Below are 15,693 nucleotides of genomic sequence, written 5' to 3'. Positions count from 1 at the left end.
ATAGTTCTCCCTGAAGTCGGAAGTCGCAGGAAGCATATACCAACCCCTCTGTTCCCCACTCCTTCCTGCTGTCCTCTCTCCATCTGTCAACGTCTGTACGCCGTATAACCACAGTTGCTTCGCGGCGCTAACACGAAACTAAAAAAAAAAAAATGTGTACACCGCCAACACCACCTAGATATAGAGGAAGTCTACTTACTCGTCGACGTGACGAAACAACTAAGATTCAGCCAATCGTGATGGTGTTTTCAAGGGCGGTAGCCAATCAAGAACGAGCTTTCAGCGGTCGCATCAGGCATGGACACGAACCACCCCCAGTATCGCCCAGTATCACGCAGGGCATCACCCAGTGTTTGAACGCCACCGCGTACTAAATGAGAAATCTGTACAAATCAAGCGCAAAAAACGGTCACATATGTTTCTCAAGGCTGATTTTCTGGAAAGCGTGCTGCGCATTTTGTGTACAGATCCAGGTCTACAGGTTCCAAGTAAGCTGCGATCATTTGCGAGTTCTTGAATTCGCAGAACGGCGATTCGCTGTAGCAGAAGAATTCTGACTTTATATGTCCACGTATAGCGAAGAAGGGAAAAGAGGCAATATAAGAGATTCTGTATCTACACTCTTAAAAATGAACTTCACCGCATAGCACGCTCTTTGCCAACCCTAATCTGGAATGATATCGTTATCTGCCCTGATTTGTTGAAAACGGGAGGCGTACGCCTTTTTGTGACAATTATGAACAGCATAAGTGTCACAAAAAAGGCGTACGACTCCCGTTTTCAACAAATTAGGGCAGATAACGATATCATTTGAGATGATGGTTGGCTAGGAGTGCGCTATGCGGTGAAGTTCATTTTTAAGAGTGTAGCGAAGAAGGGAAAGAAGGCAATATCAGAGATTCTGTATCTACACTGTTAAAAATGAACTTCACCGCATAGCACGCTCTTAGCCAACCATCATCTCGAATGATATCGTTATCTGCCCTGATTTGTTGAAAACGGGAGGCGTACGCCTTTTTTGTGACAATTATGAACATCATAAGTGTCACAAAAAAGGCGTACGCCTCCCGTTTTCAACAAATCAAGGCAGATAACGATATCATTCCAGATTATGGTTGGCTAAGAGCGTGCTATGAGGTGAAGTTCATTTTTAAGAGTGTAGGTGGCGTTGACGCCGCATACGTACACTGTTAAAACAGAACTTCACCACATAGCACGCTACTACCCAACCATCATGCCGAATGATATCATTTTGTGTCATGATTTGTTCAAAACACGGGGGAGGCGCCTATCTGGGACAAGATAATCTGTCCCAGATAGGCGCCGCCCCCCTGTTTTGAACAAATCATGACACAAAATGATATCATTCGGTATGATGGTTCGCTAGTAGCGTGCCATGTGGTGAAGTTCTGTTTTAACAGTGTAGGGTTCTTCGTTTTCGGGTTAAACCGGATTTTTTCACGATAATCCCCCCCCTCCCCCCCGAACAGATTTTCAAGAATTAGAGTAAAACCCGATATCTACCCGAAATCTTTGCGGTCCTTCAACTTGTCGTTTTCGGTAAACCGTCGGAAAAATGAATCATAATATCAGCTAAGAGAGCTATTTGTTACACCCTATTTGTCTTCCGTTTATGATTAGAGCCTGAAGTTTTCGGGAGATATTTTTTTCTAAATTCGGGGGGGTAAAAATCAGGTAAATAAATATGTGCACTAAATTCATGCAAATTCGGGTGAAAAAACTTCCAGTATGCTAAATTCGAGGAGAAATCGGGCTCAGTTACTCAAACTAAGTGTAGTGGTTTGGTACAAACGGTGATGGAACTGCATCTGCTGGCCAAATAAGTAAGTTTGTGCATTCCTACAGAGATCCCAGTGAGGGCAATTTGCCGGGTAAAAATCGGGTTTCACCCTAAAGCGGCAACCTTCAATTCGGGGTGCAGATTCGGGGAAGAATCGGGTAAAACCCTAAAACTTCAGGCTCTATTTATGATCCCCTCCTGCAGGAGTCAAAGACAAGCTTTTGTGGAGCTCGGGCAAGTGTTTGAATACCGCGGTCATTCACACTATCCCAGTTCCCAGGGAAAATATTAAAATTATTGTTTCTCGTCTCGTCAGTGTCAAAGCAGTGGCTTGTTTCATATGCCTTTCGTTTCACCCGAAAATTCCCCGGTGACATATCAAACAGAGATCACATAGCGCCCGATTTCTCCACGAATTCTCGTGTCTAAATAGCTCCCGAATTTTTAAAAAATCATAAAACCCGAAATCGAAGAACCCTACGCATACGAGATGGCTTTTGTTACGACTTCGACTTCCTCGGCGTTGCCCCGTGATAAAATCATTCAACATATTTACGGAACGGTAACGCTCGATATTGGTGGCTGGAGACATCTATACGCAGGCGTGTTGCAAAGTTCTCGGCCTGACTTACTTTGAGGCTCGTCATCGCGAAGAAGAGGAATTGTAGGTTTGTAAAGGAGGCCTCGAAAGAAAACGGCGCGGGAAGCTACGGAAAGGCGTTCTCGTTTTGCATGACAATGCACCGCTTCTCACCAAGCGGCAAGACAATGCAGGTTCTGGAGGACTTGCGATTGGAATGCATTGAACATTCGCCGTATACGCCGGATCTTGCCCCATCGTACTTTTTTTTTTTTTTTTACTTGAAGACGTAAAGTTCGGTTTGGTAGCTAGCTTATAATTTACCATGCAACGAAATTATGTCGAATTTCGTGACGCGGTAACTCGGTGAGTAATAAACTGATAGTAACCAACCGGCTAGATCCAGATAGCTTAGAGGAGTAATACCGAAAACGCACTGTCACAGACAATCTGGATCCGTCGGCAATCCTGGTCGGTGCAATCCTGCTGTGCACGCCGTACACTCTTAAAAATGAACTTCACCGCATAGCATGCTCCTAGCCAACCATAATCTCGAATGATATCGTTATCAGCCCTGATTTGTTGAAAACGGGAGGCGTACGCTTTTTTGTGGCACTTATGCTGTTCATAATTGTCACAGAAAAGGCGTACGCCTCCCGTTTTCAACAAATCAGGGCAGATAACGATATCATTCGAGATTATGGTTGGCAATGAGCGTGCCATGCGGTGAAGTTCATTTTTAAGAGTGTACCGTCCGCACTTCACGTTCGTGATCTTCGTTTTCATTTGCAGCCGTCTGGTAGACGCTTTGCACAATACTTCCAGAAGTTTCAAATTAAAAGAAAACACTGGTCCAGGATGTCTATACTTGAAATAAATTCGCATTAATACAAATGCGATTTCATCCGTTTCGGCGTTTGTCGATGTTGTTTTCTTCGTGCGGGCCGCTGTCATCGCCGCCATCTTGTCAACCCGGAACCGGCAGTGCGAGTATAGCGAGAAGACGAAGAAGTGAAAGGAAGCCACTGCGCCTGCGCCAACCCTCCTCGAAGTGTGTACTCATGTTCGCGAACGGGGGACACGTGTCTGCGTTGTTGATCTCTGTCGCAGAGACTCGCTTTGTCCACACCAGAGAACGATCACAATCGCTGCCTAATCACGATTGCACGCGGTGTGGATCCTGTCAGGTCCCCCAAACTCACCTCGGAAAAGCGTGCAACGAAGAAGGCCGCCACTAGATACCCCACTGTTGCCGTTCCGGATCACTTCAGCGCGCTAAGTTTAGCGGCAAAATGTTTTTGTTCTTTCTGCGAATGAATCTAGTCTTTATATGTCCAAATAAAACGCGTATAACAACTTTCTCTGTCGTGTTTCACGTTTTGGTCCCGTTTTTAAACGTGTTGAGCGATCGGAAGGATCTAGTGCACGGCTGCGTGCATCACATAGCGTACGTGTCGTACTAGGCGCCGCAGGCGCTGCAGGCGCTGCAGTCGTCCATTTCTCCTTCGGTGACTTGGCCTGGCTTGGATTGTGCTTCAACTGGATCTTTAGCGCGCTACAATCCACGCAAGCCAACGTCTGGTAACAATGGGGTATCTAAGGGCGGCCTCCGGCATTGCACGCATCGGGATAGGAACAAATACATGGGAAAATGGCGACCTTGGGGGACCTGGATCCTGTATCAGTGCGTTTTGGGTATTGGCGGCGAGACCCTCACAAGGGGCGCCACTGTGCCGCTTCTTGATGGGCATCCTCGTTTCGGTTTCGTTTTTGTTACTTACAGTAAAAACTGTCATATTGGAATGAAAATGTGACTTACTTGGAACACACATGTCGTTTTCTTCGTGCATTATCAGGAAAGATCACCGCTGGGCAGTCTCTTACACGTGCAATGCCTTGATGCACAATGCAACGTGCGAATACTGCCCGGGAATATCCCCACGACACGGTTCGTTCAGTGAGCACCAGGGGGCGACTCCCAAACTTCTCGGCGCCAATAAGATTCTAGCTATCAAGGTCATTGGTCATTGTGGTCATTGGTCTGGATGTGGCGGGTGCGTGCGAGAGAGACGGAAATATAGGGGTACGCGTACCTTGCGTGCAGTTCATCTCGCGAACGCGTGAAGCTATAAGATCGAGTTGCCATTGGAAAGCGCTCGAGAGGTTCTAGCTGGACCTTAAAGGTCAGATATGCCGATTTTGAAGTGCCGCAGAACTGAGCGATACTCGCGCTGTGTGTTCGTTAGCGAAGACTGAATATGTGTGCGAAATATCTTGGTCCAACAGTTCGTAGTTTTTTAGAAAACATTTTTTTTTTTAGTTCTCGAGCCCTCCCGTCAGACCGTCGGCAAACTCTGCGCACTGGCGCACCGACGTCACTGCTCTCGGTTTATCTGTCTTTGGCTTGGCATGAACTCTTGGCTTGGCCGCTCGGCTTCTTTCGTTTCGTCCTCTGTGCATCGTACATAAGCGAACAGCTGTTATGTTATTGCTAAGCCGGAAACAAAGCAGTGAATATTTTTTTCGCACGGCGTCGTTTGGAAAGTGCACTTCTTTATTCTGACCTTGCCTTTTATGGACTGGAGCGATATGATACGAGATATGCCATGGCGAAGTTGTCGAAAGTGCGGCGGTGCTACGCTGTTAGAACAATTCATCGGAGCATTCAAGTGTTACCTATATTATAAGCTGCCAAAAGACCAAGCACTGCGAAGCTCTTGGCTGACAGTGGTGCCTGCTAATTTCCACTGCAAGGATTTCGTCCACGAATGTTTTATCATAGTTACGCGCGACTCCAGAGGCAATTTAGAATCTCGGCACGAAATCGTCTGATGAAAATCTGAAGTGCCCGACGTACAACATTTTGAACGTTCCACGGACGATCAAGGCAAAAAACGAGACCAAAAAAGGTAAGTCGAAGTTCAGATATAAAAAAATAGCAAGCTTAATGAATCGATTGTGCAGCAGTCCGACTGTGCTTATTCTGATATAATCACGATTAAAAACACAATAGTATTGATAATCTAACTTATGAATTATCACAGGTGCACGCTGAAGGCGGAAATGAAGCAGGATCTGGCTTGCATCTGGTGCCTGAAGAAATTGCAACACGTTAGTTGCAGTCTACCTCCACCAACAGGTACGACAATGTGATGTTACAATTGGAGTATTCACCTATGTTCAACTTTTCATGTGTGCTCGCATGCAGATATCTTGACACCACTTTTAAATCTGCCCTCAAAGTTACAACGTGTGCTTTCAGGGTGGAAAACAAAGGTCGCTATTCCGATTAGCTGCTATCTCCCAGTTCACTTTTGCTGTCTGGACACTGGTTCCTGTGGATGGGGTGTTACAAGCTTCAGTGTCTGATATAGAAGGTACGTTACATTAGTTCAGTTAATTTGCCTTTTGCACATTTTTGTTACTGTTAGCTGGATTACTGTTGAACATACAATCCTTTCTGACACGCAGAAGCAGACGTCGCCTCTGATCACGTTTTAGAATTTTCAGTGTCATCAACGTCCATTGAGGAAGGTGCCTTCACTATCTGTGAATCTTTAATTGAAGAATAGCCCAGAATTCATGGTAACATTGTCTACTTTTATTAATTCACTGTCTGTGTTCTGGGAGCTAAGAAGAATGGAAAATGTCACAACGTCACACTGAATGTGGTACTGAATTGACATGTAAGCTAAAATAGCTGGATTCTACAATAATTGTGTTGAACTTGGTGCATTACCGTGGGCAATGCCACATTCATTAGATTTTTAGTGGGTCCGGTGCACAAATACTGTGTGCATACTGCATACATACATACTGTTCGATAGGCAAAAATACCTGAGCAGTGCTGTGTAGATTTGCTTCTGTCCGAGATACGTTATCTCAAAGGAGTCGCACGGGCACACTCAGAATGATACTAGGGCTGCCTGTGAAGTAGAATGAGGAGAGGGGGAGATATATAACCCTTTTTTCTTGTCTGTTATTCTATTGGTTAAATTGTCATTTGCGTAACAGCATATATGTGTATATTCCAGAGTCTGCTAATAAATATATCAGTTGAGAGCTAGCAGTCGCATTGTAGATGTCTCATCCTGTCCTTGGCTGCTTGTGTTTCACTATGGCCATGCTTGCTATTGCAAAAACAGAAAACAAAAAAAGACCATAGAAAAACACGAAAAGAGCGACCTAAGATGCTGCCTGTTCTAGTGCTCACATGGAGGCAATGCAATGAGGTAACATGTTCCATTAATGAACTGTGCATAGTAGTACATATCACAATGGCAACCGATTACGTATTCAGATTTTTCTTGAAGTACTTCGTTTTTTTTAGCTTTGTTTGCACAGTCTGTTATTGGAGCTTTAAGTGATTCCCCTCTTGAGATACTTTAAGATTGCTGATGCTGTGCAGTTTGTTAATTTTGAAACTGTACTGTGCTGAGGTACAAAAAGAGAATTGTCATATCTGCATTTGAGTACACAGGAATAATTTGTAAGTACTTTCCTTGTTGACATTAATATTTGCACCAGGTCACAACATTGTTGATTGATGGAAAATGTAAATTTGCTTGCCAAACAATGCACAAATGTCTTCTTTTCTAGTGAGATATTCCCTCTTCACCAGACATAAATGTGGAAAAGTTAGAGCGGCAAAATGATGGTAGAGTCTAGCATTGCTTTTTGCCACTTCACATATATTCACTGTTATTCGTCTGCACATCTAGGAATAGGAAGGTAGAGCATGCACATAAAAAATTTCGCATGCAGCCACACATATGGTTCAGAAGATTAATTGGATGATGTCCAAGCTTATATAATTGTGCTTCATGTGCAATGGGTATGCTAACACATTGCTTCCATGAAGCCTTTCTATTTATTTTTGATAAATTATTTTTATAAATTTTATATTACTTATTGTAGACTTCATGGTTCAGAAGATTAATTAGATGATGTCAAAGCATATATAATCGTGCTTCATGTGTAATGGGTATGTTAACACACTGCTTCCATGAAGCCTTTTTATTTATTTGTTATTATTATTAAAATGCCTTTTTATTATTTTATATACATTTTATGTTACTTATCATATAGTTATTTTTGTAAATTTTATAAATTAAAAGCTCAAATTACACGGCCCCTGTAAGAGTGCCCTTTGCCAATGGTTTGGTAACGTGTCTCTAACTGTAAAGGTAAGAGGCAATCGAGAATGCTGCAGACAGGGTTGCAACTTACATATTGCTTATCATGTCCAGACATGATAAATATTAAATACAAAGTGATTTGTACAATAATTCCTGAGCACGGAATTAATTCCGAGGCTGGCCAGTGATGTCACCCAGGACGACACGTCACAAAATTGCCTCTAACACTTTTACACCCCATGGGCTGAGTTGTGAATTGAAACAACACTCTACAGAAGGATAAGGTGACCTGATTTCTACGATCTATGCTGTGCCCTAACTCTTCAGACCCCACATTTCTAAAAACACCATTTCTAAGTGGCAATATGTGCTTTGGTACTTCTTTTGCGTCTGCATAGTGTGCACATGGCTTCTGGAGCTTTCGTGTGCATGTTTTTCTGCTACGGTGCTCATTACAAACAATGACCAGATGTTAGACATAAAATGCAGTAGTTTGTAGCGTGCCACACAACGCAGCGTGACATGGGAGTGTGTGATTCAAAGAAAGCTTCTGGAAAATGCCCAGAATCCCACAAAAAGTTTAAAATGTGATTTGTATTTCGTTTTACGTCTCTCGTCGTTACATACCATCGTCGACGGTGTTGCACATTGATAAATCGTACGTAAAACTTGTCCCATAGCAGTATGCGGTTTCTCAAATACATAGCACAATTTTTTCCTGCAAGAATAAAACGCTGTCAGCATTTTCTTTCTAAAACGGCTGTCGAAACGTCAGTCTCTACAATGGGCAAGTGCTGTAAAGGGGCTAACGCAGACGCGACTGGATACAAATTGTACGTGCTCACAAAACACAAACGACGAATTCCAGTCACAATATCGCACAGAGGTTGGTTCGCGAATGAGTTCGCAGCTGCTGCACTATTTACTTATCGCGGAACGGTGGAACCCGGCTGTCCGCCATCTTCAAGCACAGATACGTGAAGCCGCGAGAAGCCGTAGCTGGAATCCACTGACAAGTACGAAGGCGTGTACACGTCACAGTGCCCGTTCGGGTGCATCTACGTCATAAAAATGGCTGCGCCCATTTGCGTTCCGGAATGAATTATCAATTTTTTTTTACATGGTACTGTACCGAACTGAGAGAATGAAGGTGCATTTTGGGGAGAGCTGAATGTGGGCTTTCAGAATATCACAACCGTTTCGACTATTTGGGATATCGGCATAGCTGACCTTTAAGCGATATCAGTTTTAACAACAATAAAATAACGAATTCTTTAAGTTGCTTTTTCTCTGACGCGTTTCCTTGGCGGTGAGAAAGCAAAACGGGAAGTTCATTCGACCCATCCTATATATGTGTTGTTCAGAGCGTGCATCACAACTGAGAGTTCAAGATCGTGCTAAAGACTGGGAGGTGGTGGGTTCGAATCCCACTACCGGCTGTGCTGTCTGAGGTTTTCCCTGGGTTTTCCCAAGACTTTCCTGACGAATGTCGACGCAGTTTCCCTTGAAGTCGGCTCAGGACGCATACTAACCCCCCTGTCCCCCCACTCCTTCCCGTTGTCCTCTTTCCATCTGTCAACGTCTATACGCCGTATAGCCACAGCTGCTTCGCGGCGCTAACACAGAACTTGCACGGAAAAATACTAGGTAAAACAATAGTGCTATTAATGGCATCACCCCAGATTCTCGAGTCCCTCCTAGAACCTCGAGACCCTCGAGAATGCGAAGCAGTCCCACTCGTTTATGTCACTAGGTGATGGAAGGGAGCTCCAACGTTAGGTTGTATTACAGGAAAAAAAACACAGCTTGAAGACACCACTTGCGCAGCGATACGGCTAGATTTCTTTACAACGATCTGTTCCAGTTGTCAGGAGAACAGGTGACTCGAATGATACGTCCTTACTCATGCCAGTGTCACTGCTGTTGATCTAACAAAGTCATTTGAGACTGCCGTGCCTCCGCTGTCCTGTGCTCATATTTCTGAACCTAAGCTTTTCTTTGGCTCGTGAAAGCAAGAGAGTAGTATAAGACTTAGTTATGCACAGCTATCGATAAATTGACTATCGATACTATCGATGGTTTTGCAAAACAATCGCTAGTATCGAAAAACTATCGATAGCTATAGCTGTCCATAGTACTATAGATAGTGTAAAAATTATCGATTGTTGACTATCGACAGTATTTATTTATTTATTTATTTATTTGTTGTTAGAAACCCAAAGGCCAGAAGGCATTACATGGGTAAAGGGAATACGAAACGAAATTATTACAACAGTCACAACAATTAGAACAATCAAGTACATAGCCCCATCGATAGTGTTACGATAACTCACTATCCATATAGTAATGTTATTCCCCCCTGTGTCCCCCTCCTTACTGCTGTCCTCTCTCCATCTGTCCACATCTGTACGCCGCTCATAGCCACAGTTGCTTCGCAGAGGTAACCCGGAATGAAAAAAAAAAAAAAAAAGCAGTGTCATTTCATTTTTCTTTACTATCGACAGCTGGATTTGGTTCTCACTATCGATGCTTTCGTTGCCGTCTTCGTTTTCGCAATGGCACAGTGACAACGAAAACAGAATCACGTGCGATACAAGTTATTTCGGTTTAGGTGTAATCTATGAATGATGGACTGCAGGCAGCGGAAGAAGAAGAAGACGTTTATCATAAAATCGTAGGCACTCATGAGTCTACAATGCCAGAAGCTCAATGTCAGCGTCGGAGGGAAACCTGCTCTGAGTTGTATCGTAAAACTTGTACACTCTAAGAAAAAAAGGAGTACTTTTACTCCTTTTGGGGAGTAATTGCATTGCCACAAAAAATAGTCCCTTTCGGGAGTAAATGCATGAGAGTAAATGAATGTCACAGAGTGAAGACCGCATTTCACGCGCTGTTGTAAGAGTCCCAAGTACATAATTGGTGTGCATGCATGAAAATACTTTGAAGCAAACCGTCAACCGTGATATATCGAGTGATATAAAATCTTGCGCCATACTAGGGCACAATTTGCTAAGAAGGATGCGCTAACTGTTTCTTACTCTGTGTGGCTGGAAAATTGCTCGATTGCCTGAGTTATACAGCCTTATGTCCTTCAAATTGACCAAGGGCACATATTTACGTAGACTGTTGCATTCAGGAGACCATTCGCGAAGTTTAGTGACAATTGGCAGTCCTGGGGAGTAAATGTCGGGACTAAATGTTGGGTTATGGGACTAAAATGGGGAGTAATTGCACACTAGGGGAGTAGAAGCTGCAATTACTCCCCGTTTTACTCCTTTTTTTCTTAGAGCGTAGGAGTGAGGCATTTTGTTTTTCTTTTTGATGTGCTCCCCGATAGTTTTTAGATAGCCGAGGACTATCATCGATAGTATACTATCGATAGTTTTCTTGCTATCTACAGTCAACTATTGGTAACAGTAACTATAGTCTATCAACAGTCGACTATCGATAATTTTCTTACTATCGACAGTCGACTATCCATAATAGTATCGATAGTCTACCAATAGTTGACTATCGATGGTGGAATCGATAGTTCGATTCCCATACTATACTACCGATAGTGTCGATAGTACTATCGATAGTTTTGCGTCACTAATGGGTAGAGATGGGACGAGTCCAGAATTTTCTGATTCCGAATCCAAGGAAGGTTCTGCGAATTCACGAATCTTACGAATCTCGAATCTTTGGAATCCGTTCTTTAAAAAGAGTTCAAAAAGCAGGAAATATAACTTCTGGTGAAAAATGTTTTGAAGCAGAATATGATGCCTTTGTTTAATGAAAATCAAATTAAATAATAGTTCAGTTTCAGGAGAAGATATAATCATATAGTCCTTCTTAAACTTAATTTATTTGAAAGATGAAAGTCGAAAGTCACTGAAAAGGTTAGCCAGCTGTAGGGATCGAACCCACATCTTCTGGACCCAGAGCCCTGGACCGGTAATCCAGAAGATGTGGGATCGATCCCTACAGCTGGCTAACCTTTTCAGTGACTTTCATCTTTCATCGTTGATTTCTTAGGCAATTTGAGGCCTTGTTTGTATCTGTCCCTTATATGTTGTTCCAGCCTCAGAACATCAGTTTCTTTCTTGTTAATTTATTTAACATGTTTTTCATCGACTACAAGAAATACATAAATTCTCGAGTGTGAATTACTTTCATAAAACTAAGCAAAAATAAAAAGGGAAACCAGGTTACTTTTCAACTTGTAATGTAACGGTTCCTGCCTGAGCTCGTTCAGTCTATAGAGCAATGTAAACAAACAGACAAGAAAACACCCGTCGGCCAATGAGGCTTTCGGCGGACCCCGGAGGCGGCCATTTGAAACAGAAACAAACAAACGTGGTTGGTGGATTCCGAAGATTCGATTCGCCATTTTGGGGCACTGAGATTCGTATTCCCGAATCTCTAATGCCCGACTACACTCTTAAAAAAAGGGAGTACTTTAACTCCTTTTTTTTTGCCACATATAAAACTCACTTTTGGAGAGTACAGTTACTACCAAAAAAGGAGTCTCCTGACTCCCTTTAGGGAGTGGTGTTACGCTCTAACCCCCTACTGGAGAGTAATATTACTCCCCGGTAGGGAGAAAGGTGTTACTCTATACTCCCTTGAGGAAGTGAGGAGACTCCTTTTTTTTTAGAGTAATTGTACTCTCCAAAAGGGAGTTATAGATGTGGCAAGGAAAAGGAGTTCAAGTACACCTTTTTTTTTTTTTTCAGGAGTATTCGCGGATTCCGTTGGCACAAGAGTTCCTGACACAAACCTTCCTCCATGATTTCGTACTGTTTCTACACTTGTTGTCGTTTAGTATTCCCGCTCTGGATCGCCCCCTGCTGAATCATGCTCTCTTATACCGTAATCGCACTGATCTCGACCGCACGCAATCGTGATTAGGTTGCGGTCGTGACTCCTTTCGCATGCGGACAACTTGCGTGTCACTTTAATAACACACATCCAACAAAGCGGACATCTGTTTGCCGTTCGTGAAACGTACTGGCAGGGGCGATCGCGATAGGGCTCTGATCTACATCCTGCTAGTGCGTTTGGGAAAACATATGACTTGTAAAGCGTTTCCTTTATGTTAGGGTGTTCCTCCTTAACGGGGAAGTGAAATACTGCTTCATATTTTTTTGTCTTATTCCTCGTTGGCTGCGGCGTGCTGCGTAACAAATAACAGTCCAAACAGCTCAGTAGCTTGGCTCAACAACAACAACAAGTATATTTTGACGATGAAGTGGGGAGGTCTTCCACTCTAGGAGTGGAACGCTACCCCAATCAGCCAAATTGGCCCAATATTCGCTGGATATCGGCAATACTGGACCGATATACAGCCGATATTGGGCTAAGATACTGGCTCTTGCAATTCGACGTCACGATGAGAGGACCGATCACGTGACTTGTGACGTAGCCGTGCGAAACCGAAGCGCCATAGCTAGTAGGAGACGAATTTTCGGCGGCCAATGACAGCTTACGACTGCTCCGCATAAGGATGGCAGGCAGTGATGCCGCGCGGGGTCCGCTGACGTCACGCGAGGTGAACGGGCCGGCCCAATGGCGGCTGTCTCTGAGCGCTTTTGTGGATTTTGATTGCGCTGTGGCAGTATAGCGCACACGGAAAATGCTGCGCATCGTGGCTTCTGATAGGCTGCTTGGTGAATTAAACAGGCTTTCGAGCCACATTAATTCTCACTAGCTTGCTCCTTCAAAGTTACGCCGAAGAAACAAAGATCGGGAGCCTTGACCGCTGATACAAAGAGTACGATTGACTGTAGTCATGTGGATCTTCATTGATTGCTTGATTTAATTCAATTAACGATTCTCTTAAGAGTATCAGTCGCCATAACTTATCAAGTAAATAACCCATTTCAAGTTGGCGCCATTTGAGAAGTAGTGACGACTATTCACGGAACACGTTCTAAAATTATTGATATCAAATGTATCAGAGAGTGATTGTCTTCGCTGGCAGGAATAGAGGCACACAAGCGCGTGACAACGCTGTACCACCTTACAGTGAACGTGGTAATTACATGTACGTAGATAATGTAATAGTAAAACTCACGAGGTATTATAATCTCAGAACACAAATGGAAAACGTAATTACTGATCAACTCAGAAGCGACAGCTACCCAAGTATCACAACTACATGAAGCACAATGAAGTAGTTCATGATCGAATAGAGAACCAGAGGATGAATGACCATTATTACTGTAATATTACGTTACAGACGTTGTCATAATTAACATGTAATATTCAGCACACGCTTCTGCTAGCGTTTACTGTAAACGCTCAAAGTACAGCGCGCAGTGGCAGAATTCGCTGCGGAAACGGCTATGATTTAAATTCCTACTAGGAGCGTACGATTAGTACACTCTTCCAGTAAAACTTCTTTATTTTAATCACCTCTTGGTGGGTGCGCCACTGTGAGAGTTCCAAAACAGTGGTACAGTTGTTTAACACTTCTGGAATCTTCCAAGATAGTATCCCTTACAAAAATGCCAAATGAATAGAGAGCCAAATGTATTTTTATTGAGTCTATAGAAACTCAATAGAAAATCAGCTCCTAATGAGTTTCCTCCATAGAAAGTCAAAAGAATTTCTTACGATTTTCCTAATTGTATTTCTAATGAGGAATATCAAAAGATTCTCTATTGACTTCCAATTGAAATGCAAAGGTCGTGCGTTCCGTCGCTTAGTTAAGTTACTACTTGTAAGGGTATGTGACTATACTCATGATGTATTGCCGTAGGCCTTGTGGCTTAACTTTCTTACAACGTTAGAAAGGGCGGATGATTGGATTTATACTGACGCAGCACTTCCAATGCCACCTCGCATTTGTATAGCTGGCTTACGTTAAATACGCCCCACCAGCTCCCGTGGCATAGTGGTTAGGATGATGATCACTTTCCACGCAGAGACTGGGAGGTGACTCGGGTTCGAATCCTGTCACCGCGGCTGTGCTGTCTGAGGTTTTCCCTGGGTTTTCCGAAGACTTTCCAGGCGAATGTCGGCACAGTTCCCCGTGAAGGCGGCCCAGGACGCATACTAACCCCCCCCGGTCCCCCACTCCTTCCTACTGTCCTCTTTCCATCTATCCACGTCTGTACGCCGCTCATAGCCACAGTTGCTTCGCGGCGCTGACACGGAATTAAAAAAATAAATAAATATGCCGCAGATTACGAAGTATAGGGCGAACAATTTTTTTGAAAACGAAATATACAGCTATTGTGCGTATTGCTTTTGTATAGTGTTACGACTTGGCGACTGTCGCCGTACCGGACAACACCACATCGGCCGCATACACAGAGAACATGCTGTAACGAACCCAAAGATCCACTCTTGACATTCGCCGTCGAAGATCAATTGTCTGCCGCCAGCTGAAGATGAAAGGAACCGAACTCTGATGTGCGTGAGAACTATACGTCGACTTTGCGTGCCAAAGGCCACGTTGGGCACTACGGCCCATGCATGTCTCTCATTCCTATACTCTGTACATCATGTGAATAATTCTGCTACGTCTCTATCTTCCCTCGCTGCGTCGTCTTCGGCCTACGCTGCCACACCCCGAGTCTGAACACCAGATTAAAAATTAAGGAAGCGCTCTCGTACTCGGTGATTGAGCGAATGCAGCGAGAGCTGTGGTACGTATGCGATTATGCATGAAGCGATGGTGCAGTAAGAGATTTTGCTTCCTCGCACACAAAACAGCTTTAACTATACACTCCCCTAATTCCAGCTTATATGGCTACATTCCAGGGGGGGGGGGGTATGTTTAATGCAAAGTAAAAAAAAAAGAGAGAAGGGAGAGGTTAGCCACGATGTGGGCTTGCTATTCTCTAAAGGTTTCAAGCAAACAAAAGAAGATACAAACATCTGGGATACAGATAATTATGAAAAAGTACAGGAGAAGCAGCTTCTTGAGTAATCGTTGCGCGTAGGACGTATCAGAGAACATTCCAGGGTATGAGCACTTGCTTAACATTTTGTAGAAAGTACTCATAGATATTTTACACTCTGTAGAATACCCTTATTGGTGGTTCTGGCATTAAAATGGGATAGGAAGAGGCCTTCATGGTCACTGAAATGGTTGGCTGCTCGTAGGACGTGCACGGGTTTCCGTTTATCGTTTGCAGAGTGCACGATCCATGTCGCGTTGTTCTGTTGCTTGTGTCGTTCCA

The sequence above is a fragment of the Ornithodoros turicata genome, chromosome 10, assembly GCF_037126465.1.
Source record: "Ornithodoros turicata isolate Travis chromosome 10, ASM3712646v1, whole genome shotgun sequence".
Taxonomy (NCBI): Eukaryota; Metazoa; Arthropoda; class Arachnida; order Ixodida; family Argasidae; genus Ornithodoros; species Ornithodoros turicata.
This window is presented reverse-complemented; position numbering follows the sequence as displayed.